At 35.3% G+C, this 11,017-nt stretch overlaps 1 pseudogene; it reads left to right on the forward strand.

Moving 5' to 3' along the window:
• The first annotated feature begins 2,270 nt into the window (after positions 1 to 2,270).
• Positions 2,271 to 3,867, forward strand: LOC143606763 (putative clathrin assembly protein At4g40080 pseudogene; annotated as a pseudogene).
• The last annotated feature ends 7,150 nt before the right edge of the window (positions 3,868 to 11,017 follow it).

Raw genomic sequence — 11,017 nt, forward strand, 5'->3', positions numbered from 1 at the left:
TGATAATTCCATGAATAATATTCTTTTTTCCCCACATCAAACCGTGTCGAAGAACGAGGATAAAAAATATCTCTTAACTTTGTAAGCAAACATTAAGCAATCTTGCACTTAATACCTCTCCAAACCAAAACGATGATATAACACAAGGTGAATAGGTGGTTTATTCTGCACTCTCTCTTCTTGGTGGTGCAAACTTGCGATCCCCTAATGCTCGGTTGATGATTGCAGGTCGGCATGTGGTCGCTACTTGGATCGAAACACCTGATTTGTTATTTTGCCTTTCTTGAACCAGGTTCATATACCAATTCAAGATTGATAAACGATAATTAACGAAAAACATAAAATAAAAATAAACTGACTTTTATTATAGCTAAGAAAACAAATATCTTAAAAAACCTAATTACAATAACTTTTGTAATACGTACTATAACTTAGTTGAGGTATTTATATTACTAACCTAACTTGGTCAACAAGTTATCTTATAAAAACTCTAAAACCTTTTAAAACGTTACAACTTAATGAGATACTTATGCCTGCCGGTCTTACTCTATTATTAATTAAAAACAAATATAATTGTTATATTAAATCTTATTTAACATGAGCAATATTCTTAGATCATTTATTATTGTTTGTTTTACCCAACCCACTTTAATTGAACCATATGCTATATAATCTCTTCTTCTCCGTTATACATATCTTCTCTCTTTTCTATAGTTGCTTTAGAGGTTGCTTAGTTAGTCAGTACCTGGCTACACTAGTTGATATAAAACTTTTAGTTCAAATTAAAGACCTGAATTGGGGCTTGGATGAAGAAATTTTAAACAATGGGGTCGGAACTCGCCGATAGGAAAGAGACGAAATTTGACAAAGAAAAGAGAGTGCCCGCCCCGACAAACAAAGACTGTAATCACGAGTTTTTCTCCGTTCCTCTCATATATCGCCGTAAATCCCTTAATGCTTTGGCTTTCTCTCTCAGTTAGAAACATATGTGACCCACAATCGTGGTTGTAAAAATTCCTTTTTGGTGTCGATTAATCCCCGATTAATCGCTAGTCGTAGTCGTTACCCCACCATATAGTTGCTGATTAATCGTTATTTGGTCAAGATCGGTCAACATTGAAAATTTTATATATAAATTTGGTATAAGTATATATATATATTTGAAAAATTACATATAAATTTCAATCCGACTAATCATGACTAGTCCCTACTAATCTTGATTAATCGACAATCCCTACCCAACCGTCTGACTAACGCCTAATGATTTCTACAACATTATCCGTAACCAACCGTATATAAAGAAATTAAAAGAAAATAGGTTAAAGAGTTTGGATATGTGTACATAAATAGAGTTCGAATAGACCATATTTTGCTAGAGTTCTTACTCTTGAATGAGTCTAAATTTTGAACGCTCGTACTTCATTCCCACACAAATGGGCTTAGTAATAATGGTTTTAGATATCTAGGACATTTAAACAGAGGCTATTACTCAATAGTTTTATATAATTGAAGTATATATTAACTTAAATAATTATTTTCGGTTGATTTCATGACTAATAAATAGGATGTATAAAGTCATGAGTTTAGTTTTAAATCTCTAAAATGTCAAATGAGTGTTTAGTTGACAAGTTATAATATAGTAACTATAATAACAAATGCGACTGGTTAACGTATACACTAAAATCTTATAATAAATTAGTACACCTATATATTTTCTCACCCTAACTATAATAATATTATATACGATCGTCGATAAAGATAATCTAACGTTAACTGTTTTATACGAGTGTAAACCAACCTATGGTTCTTCGGTGTTTACGGGGTATTGTGTATGGTCCGCTATAATTTTTTTCAAAAATGAAATAACTTCGGGGGGTAAGGGAACCAAACGTATCAACAACAAAAAGAATGAAAACTTTTTGATTCTCAGCATATGCAGTCTTTCTCATGCATAGCAACTTTTTGTTATTATGCCTTCAATATGCGGCCTACCTAACAACAAACTCGTTATCGAAGGCCGGCAAGGGGGGACGTTCCAGAAAGTCTCACACAATAGGCTTGACAATGGCAAATGCAACAAGTTTACAAAAAGAATTACTCGGATATTATTTACTTATTGAGTATTTATGTTATATAGAAGTTAGACTTCCTTTTGTTGAGCCTCATGGAACAGTTAGTAGCTAATCAGGTTTGCTAGCTCTTTGTATACATAATACATATGTATAGAAACATCCCTATCAGTCTATACCAGTCTTTTATACGAACGAATATTCTAACGGTAACTTTTCTATACAAGTATACACATGCTCTATACGATGGGCACGTCAACAAAGATGCCATTATATAACGTAGATGGTATGCATATGGTATTTCTTTAGATTAAATGTGTGTCGCTATTTTATTATGTTCTTTCAAATTTCAATAAAGATTTGCAACCAATCTTGTTAATATAATCCTTAAATAGCAAGTAGGAGCAATTTGACACACTTGCATACCAATATTTAAATGTAGCGGCTTTCTTTGAAATAAATAAAACTTTCTTGAAACATCATCTTTCTACCAAGTTCACAATATAGTCAACCCTCTCTCTCTCTCTCTCTCTCTATAACCTCTTATCTCTTTTAAATTCATCAATGGATGATCCATGGTTGTCACAATAATAACATCAATCAACCATGAGGGATTTTATAGGCATCGTTAAAGATAAAGTCTCCCTATCAAAACTCGCTCTTTTCAATAAACCAAACACACTCTCTCTTCACGTGGCGGTCCTCCGCGCCACTTCCCACTCACCATCCACACCGCCAACCAACCACCACCTCGCCACCCTCCTAACACTAGGAGACAGCTCACGCGCCACCGCCTCCACCCTAATCCACTCCCTAATGAACCGCCTCCACCGCACCACCGACTCCCACGTCGCCCTAAAATGCCTCTTCACCATCCACCACATCATCAAACGCGGCCCCTTCATCCTCAACGACCAACTCTCCGTCTTCACCGCCACCGGTGGCCGTAACAACTTCAAACTATCAAACTTCCGCGACGGCGCGTCACCCGCCACGTGGGTCCTCTCCGCGTGGGTCAGGTGGTACGCATGTTACATAGAAACCATCCTTTACACGTCCAAAAACATTAGTGGGTTTGTAACTTTTGTGCATGAAAAGGAAAAACAACAAGATTCGATATCATCGTACATGAACTTCGATTTGGTACGAGATTTCACAACGTTGGTGTCAGTGATCGAACATATATGCAAAGTCCCAGATAATCTGTTAGTCGAAAACGACAAGTTGCTTCATTGTATCATGGACTTGCTAGCAAACGATTATTTATCAACGGTTAACGAAATCTTTCTCCGAGTCATTGAGTTCAAGGAACGAGTCAACTTGCTGAGTTTCAACGACTCGGTTGAGTTGAGTTCGGGTTTGGACAGTTTAAGGAGCTGCAAAGAGAAGTTGTCACATTTATTTTCGACTACAAAGCCATCGGTTGAGACCCTTTGGGAAATGATTGAAGAATTGAATAGTAAAATTGGGATGGTGAATAGTAAGAAACTCGGAAGAAAGGATGGTTGGAGTGAGTCAGCTCGGTTTGGTGACCGAGTCGTGAGAACGAGTGATTCATTGAAATTTTCGTCTGGTAGATTAAGATGGAGCCAGACAGGTGTTTGATTGGTTGTTAATAACATATTTATTATGTTTTTTATTTGGTGGCGTTGGGTGGTTGATTGGTAGATATTTTGTATTTGGATAGGCATAGGGTCGACTTCAAGATATATTATGAAAATGTGATATTTTCTTAGTTTTTTATGTAAATTTATTTATTTATAGATGATATTTTTGAATACCTTGTCAATTAATTTTCTTTTTTTTAAATGATCTATTTATTAAATGATAAGATAGCAAGTTGTTAGCCATAAAAACAAGTGAACACCAAAAGTACATCACCACCAAATTTAGTTCTCACCTAGGTTAATTAATAAAAATATGATATATATTTTTAATTGACATATTTATGTCATCATCAATCTGAAATAGAAAGAACTTTACTAATTTCATATTTAAGTCCAACACTTATGTCATCATGAATCTTAAATAGATATAATAGATATAGAACTCGAGTCATCCAAGCACTTTATTTAAAAACATAATGTATTGGGTAGTTTTATTTATGAAAAAAAAAGGTAGGAGGTTATAGGTTGGATCGGGGTTTTCGGTCTCTATAATGGATTTTATTTTGAGTGTGAAATAAAAATGATTAGGTAAGTCAGTCTATCAATGATCTAAATTAGTTATTAAGAAAAGTGATTTCTTATTTAAAAAGTAGTTAGTTTTATATTACTTTTAATATATCAAAGTTGTAAACTAGAAATACATTTAGAAGAAATCAAGGTCAAGTATATTGTTCTTTACATTATTTCAGTTGACTGGATTTTTGTATTGGAAAGAAAGTAAAAGATAACTTTTTGATTTTGTAATTGATCAAGTCCATTTTGTCTGAAGTAATAAAATTAGGAAACGATAACTTTTTTCTTTTGTAATTGATCAAGTCAATTTTGTCATAAGAAATAACACGATCAAACAAAAAAGTTGTGTGTATCTTTCTTTATAACATTTCAAATTTTGAGTCATGATAAAAAACTTGTTCTAATAAATCTTTTTTCTGACTTTCTTTTGTAATTGATGAAGTCAATTTTGTCATTAAGTAATAACACAATCAAACAAAAAAGTTTTAGAATTGTGTCTTTCTTTATAACATTTCGAATTTGACTCATGATAAAGAATTTGATCTAATAAATCTTTTTCCTAACAACTCATCCAACTATTTCTTTAAATATATTATTTATGTCAAAGCTAGTCTTTATGCGGATTGAGTAATTGATGTTGTGCCTGGTACTAGATCTATATTGAATTCGACTTCACGCTCCGGTGGTATTCATGGCAATGCATTTGGGAATACATCAGGAAAGGAAATTCTGAGACGACTTATACGTCTTCTAATTTCTTTTTGTTGTGTTCCTTTCCCATGTATGCTAAGCATCTTTTACGCAGACATTTACTAGCTTTAATCATTGAGATCGGGCTAACGAGACCAACATCTTTGTCTCCAACTGCTTGGAGGTCTTTCCATCAACTGTATGGATTTCAATTGTTTTCTTATCACATAAGATACAGGCTTGGTTATTGGATAACCAATCCATACCTAGGGCGATATCAAAAGTAGTCAGTGCCATTATGAGCTAGGTTACGGTATGGTAGGTTTCGGTAGCGGGGTGCAATTGGGGCAAATGGTTATTATTTTTGTGTGCGAAAAATGAATTGTGATCGGATGCAACTTGAATATGTAGGTTTGGTCCTTAAGGATGGTGTGGGCGACTGTGGGCATGTTGAAACATCAGTTGTTGTATCGGTTGTTTTCTAAGCATCTTTTGGTAAAAAGGTTTTTCTTTTTGAACCAACATATTATTTCATGGAACTCATGTGATTAAAAGAGAATAGAAAATATAGTAAAATTGAGAAGAGTGTATGTTTTTGTTGTAGAAAATTTAAACAAAGATTGGTTAACTTATAGTGCTAATATACTTAATTTTTATTCAAAAAATTGTACATGAAATGGTTATAAGACCGTTGTCGAACATTCCACGACCTCAATCTCCATCGAGTAGTATAAACAGAAAAAACATCAAAACCTAAAGCCAAAATGATGTTGCGGAGATACTAAGCTTTCCAAGAAACCAAAAGAGGAACCCTAAGGGTACCTTGGGTGCCCTAACCCTACATAATGTGTTTCTACATTTTGTAGTGGTATAATTCAAGTATTCAAGTAGGGACCACGTCTTGCTTTCATCCAGCCTTCAAAGTAAGGATGAGCACTTTTTATCAAATACAAGTGTTTTACTTGTACCCCGACTGGTATAGTACTGAACTATTACCGACTAAACACGATAAGTACCTATATCACTATTCAATTTTCGTGTTATCGGTATAAAACACCCAAAACATACTAGGATCAGTCCTCTCCCTTTATTGTTGATAAAACTCGAAGAACACCCTTCTAAAGTTAACACATAGTTGAAAATGAAAAGAATCGTAGGTCCCACATAACAAACGTCAACCTCGGTGTAATCTATGATGGGATGTCTTCTTCTAAGCCAAAACAAAATGGCCTACGTTGAGTCGTTGTCCTTTACGCCACCTTGAACGCCAAGGCAGTGTAACTAACGCTAATCCCGATGTAGGCTAAGTTGGTCGTCTAATTTTTCTACTTATTTTCTTCTTTTGTAACACCCGGTCCCTCGCATAACCAATATTATTCATTTTGCCCCAATGTGTGGCCAATCCAGTTATAAAATCGGATTTGTTTTTGGTTGCTCTGGTGGAGACCTCCCAAGAGTTAACCCATCATGTTACCATTCCCACCTGAACACACTTGACTATGGAGTTTTCATCTGCTTCTAGCTAGCTAAGCCCAAAACACATAGGTGATATTTGAGGCGGGGCACTCCTTACGGGCCTTAAATCTGTCATGCCAGGTCCGATGTGGGATTTTCTAAAGGTGTTACTTATTTGATCTTGTGGCCATAATGTCACACCCCGACTTAGGGCCTAGGCGTGTGACCAATAGTTGGTACCTGTTTTGTAAATAAATCAGAGTTACGGTTTAGTTTTAGCGGAAGTCTTTTATAAAATATTATTATATTGAAAACTTATTAAACTCTCGGGTTAAAATACCCGTTTAATGTTTCAAATACATTTCTTTGAAAAACAAAACTCTTCGTAATATTTTGAAATAAAATATCTGAGCCATCAAATAGCATCTAATGACTATAACTCCAATCTTCTTATTTCTTCTTGCTTGTTTGTTCTAACCTTTCTTGTTTCCTTGTAACATGGGTGGGAAAATACGTCAGCACAAAGCTGGTGAATAACGCTGACTCTAAAAATATCTTTTCAATACCTTTGTGAAACCAACAATAATACATTTGTGACTACTCATTAGGCACCCAACTAAATTGGGATCAAATTACCCTAAGTACCATGTACAATTAATTATATACACAATATCATTTCTCTGAACAGTCCCGTAGACCTTCAGAGGCATGTTGATGATATGCATGGCCTCGGGGAAATACTGAGTCACCATGTATGTTCGGATCCAGACACATGTATACTCTTAATCAGAGTGTCCGTTTCTTATTATTGTACACAAAGTTTTAATGATTCGTAAATCCTATGCAAACATTCTGACTCAGTATAAAAAGGTTTGGGGCGTATTCACCTTTTTTTGTTTATAATCAGTTTCTGATACTGATTCCTGTTTTCTAATTCTGTTTCTTGATTGGTTACCTCGGACCTATAGTACGAGAATAACATTTGTATAAATAACTAAATCATCGATCTAGCTTCAGACCTTTAGTCTGTTTTGTATTACTTTAACCTTGATAAAATCATTTAAAACATTTGGACCTTTAGTCCTCTTGTTTATTTTTCAATTATATACTATATTTCTTCTTCGGGAAGAAACGTTTATACTAAGTTTCTTATTCAAGAAGAAACATTAATTCAACTATACTCTTTTGAATATTATATTTCTTAATCATAAAGAAATATTATTTTAACTATAACCTTTGCTTAGGAAAAGTTATATAATACTTAATGGTAATCAAGGTTCAGCTATACCTACGACTATGGTCTAAGCCATTTATAATAATAAAATAATAACTTAGGCAGAACCCCTTACCTCGCACGGGTATTCGGAGTTAGATATTCCTAAGTTTATACAGGCAGCACTTCTACTCTATGCACGTTTATCGAGGCGTTCTTGATCAACCACTCTTGGCACGCAAATCGAGGCAATGTTCGGTCGTCGGGTCGTGCACGTACTTCGAGACGAAATGTCGGGTTATTTGGGTGGCACGCACTTCGAGGAAACACCGGGTTTTGGCACAGATTACGATGTAATAATTATCGGATCGGTAGCACATAAAACGGTGTTCGGCACACAAACCGAGGTAGAGAGAGAAAGTTATTTTAGAGAGAGAGTGGAGAGGTGTGTGGGGAATGATCTCGTGGCCTCCCCTTTTATAACTGATTTTTGGTCCCATCGCGGTATGAGATGGGCCCCTTCTTTAACACCGTCGCGTATCGCGACGGGTACGTTTCTGAGATCATGCCACGTGTTGACACGTGGCCTGACACGTCTGCCACGTGTCATGCCCTGCTGCCACGTGTCACCAAAGTGTGACACGTGTGTGATGCGTCATCATGGCCCATCGCGGCTCTTAAAGCGGCCCGTGGCGATGCGAGCGTGCGAAGTGCAAAGTGCGCCATCAAAGCGCCACATTGTGCCCAACGCCCTTCGCCGTCGCCTTCGTCCTTGTCCTTGCCCGAGCCCGGGCGCGAGCGCGTGCGCTTGCGCGTCGGGTGCTACGTACCCTCCGCTAGGACTACTTGATGCATGATATTCATAAAAGAATATTACTATGGAAAATCTCTTCCTTATACAGAGCTTCCATTTCTTTACCACTTTCCATGTGAGATGGATTTCATCTTCCTTATTTATACCTTAGTGGAATGCTTCCACTTTCTTACATCTTCCAATGTGGGATGAAATTTCTTTCATGTAAGTTAACTTAACTTAGGAAATATTTTTATTTCCTTATTTTTCTTATATTTTCTTATTTAATATTTTCTCATGATTTGTCTTCATATTATTTTTGATACCTCAACTTTCCTAAGTTGTCAAATTTGGATCGAAATTTTGGGGATGTTACATCTTCCCCACCTTGAAATGAATCTCGTCCTCGAGATTCGTTGTTTGAGGTGTGAACAGTTCTTACGTCTTAGTTGATGATTAGATCCTATCTAATCCGGTTCTTGTTATTATAATCTAAATACAAAATGACTATAGTCTTTATTTTGTTGCTAACTTACATCCTTGAATGACGTAACCGGTCAATGGTTTAGAATGTCATTAGTAAATGTAAATTGATAAACACAGTGATCAGTTGTGTTTAACTATTTGCCTTTCCGTTTGTATTCTAAACATTTACCGATGTTAACTACATTGTTGTTTGGATTCAGTCTGTCGAATCTATTCAAGTAAGTTGTTGTTTAGATTCAGTCTATCGAATCCATTCTATCCTTGATCTTGATCAATAACGTCCTTTATATTCTCACAGTACTCTTGTACTTGGCTTAGTTTCATTCGCTATACTTAGCGATTGTATTTCTTGAATATCTTTGAGCTCTTTTTCTTTGACTTTTTGATCAATCTTACTAGGTAGATAATATTCTTGAATGAGCTACTTTCGATAATATACTGTCCTTGCATATATATATTTTCTAACGTCTGGTATATCATCCTCCTAGATGATAAATTTTCTCAACGTTTTATTTGTTCAAAGTTTCGGATGAACTTTTCAACATTTGAACCTCTTGTTTGTCCTTTAGAGGTAATTACTTATAAGCATTCTTGTGTATTAACACGATCTATATGCTAATATTTTATTTATAACTTAGGGACTTAAATACCCTTCTTTGATTACAAAACTTCTCGTTTGAGAGCGAGTTATAATTAATATACAAAAGTTAGCTAATATATCTTGACATTTCCTTGATGTGATCTTGTCATTAATCTTGACTAGCTTTTCTTTTCGGGCATTCAGTCTTAAAGTGGCCCGTTTCTCCACATGTAAAACATACTCCTAGCTTCTTACGACATTCTTCTATTGTGTGTCCTTCTCTCTTGCAGTATGCACAATTGTTTGTATTTTCTAGTCGACACTTGCCAGTATGTTTTCTTCCACAAGTCTTACATGCTGACGTGGGAGTACTTTCTTCTTTCTCTATCTTTCCGGAATCTTTTGTTTTTTAGTTTCTTTGTCTTTCTTCTTTTCTTCTTCTTGATTCCTTATCATACTGTTGATTAAGTATCCGGCCAATTCCATAGCCGAATCAACTGTTTTTGGCATATTGGATCGTACCATGTCTCTTATTTCTCTTGGTAGTCCATATATGTAACGAGTTTCATTATTATATTCCGGAGTTACTAGATGTGGAACTAGTCGGCGGTATTCTATGAATATAGTGTTATATTCCCTAAGGTTTGTGCCAACAACCTTGTGATTCCATAACTCAACTTGAATTCGATCCATTTCATGAGTTGGGCAAAATTTCTTTAATATAAGACCTTTGAATATTTCCCAACTTAAGTTATACATTGTTTCTCGACCCTTGGTTTGAATCAGGGTGTTCCATCATTCAAGAGCTTCTCCCTTGAACATTTGTGAAGAATACTGGATAGCTTCCTCACCAGTGCATTTGCTTATGGTGACGATTGATTCTTGTTCTTCTAGCCATCTCATAGCGGCTATACCATCCGAGTCTCCATGAAATTCTTTAGGATAGTAAACTTTAAAGTTCTTAAAGTTACATCCTTTTTGGATCTTTCGTTTCTTGTTCTTTGATTGATTATCAGACGTAGAGCTATCATAAGCTTCCTCCTTTCTTGAAGGAACAGATTTACTTCGACTTCTTTTGTTAGATTTTGGTTGACTTTGACTTGTAGATAAGTCATTGATAGCTTGCTTAATCATCTTTTGAATTCCTTTTATATATTGAGCGGGAATTTCATTATCTTTATTATTAATGTTATCTTCATTTTCAATTTTCTTGGGAGGACTATTGTGAGAGTTTGCACTTTCTTCTCTTGACATACTAAAATAAAATTTTAGAAGATAAGTCCAATATTCGAAGAAATCAAAACATATCTTTTATTTATTTTATTATAGTTACAAGAGTGCATATTATTTATTACAATTATACTCTCTATAATTACTAAGGTTCTATTTCTTCCAACGAATGCCTAATTTCTTAATCTTGCTATCTTTCTTGATAGCCTCCTTTTCTTTTTCTTCCACCTCCATTTCTTTCATTGCTTCTTCATTTTGAGTGCAAGCAAAGTAAGGATCTTGAGTTGCCGGAAAATTAAAATACTCTTTTGCGTGAGGATA

The sequence above is a fragment of the Bidens hawaiensis genome, unplaced genomic scaffold, assembly GCF_021521415.1.
Source record: "Bidens hawaiensis isolate Kalapana, Puna unplaced genomic scaffold, B.hawaiensis_p1.1 tig00077042_1, whole genome shotgun sequence".
Lineage (NCBI taxonomy): Eukaryota > Viridiplantae > Streptophyta > Magnoliopsida > Asterales > Asteraceae > Bidens > Bidens hawaiensis.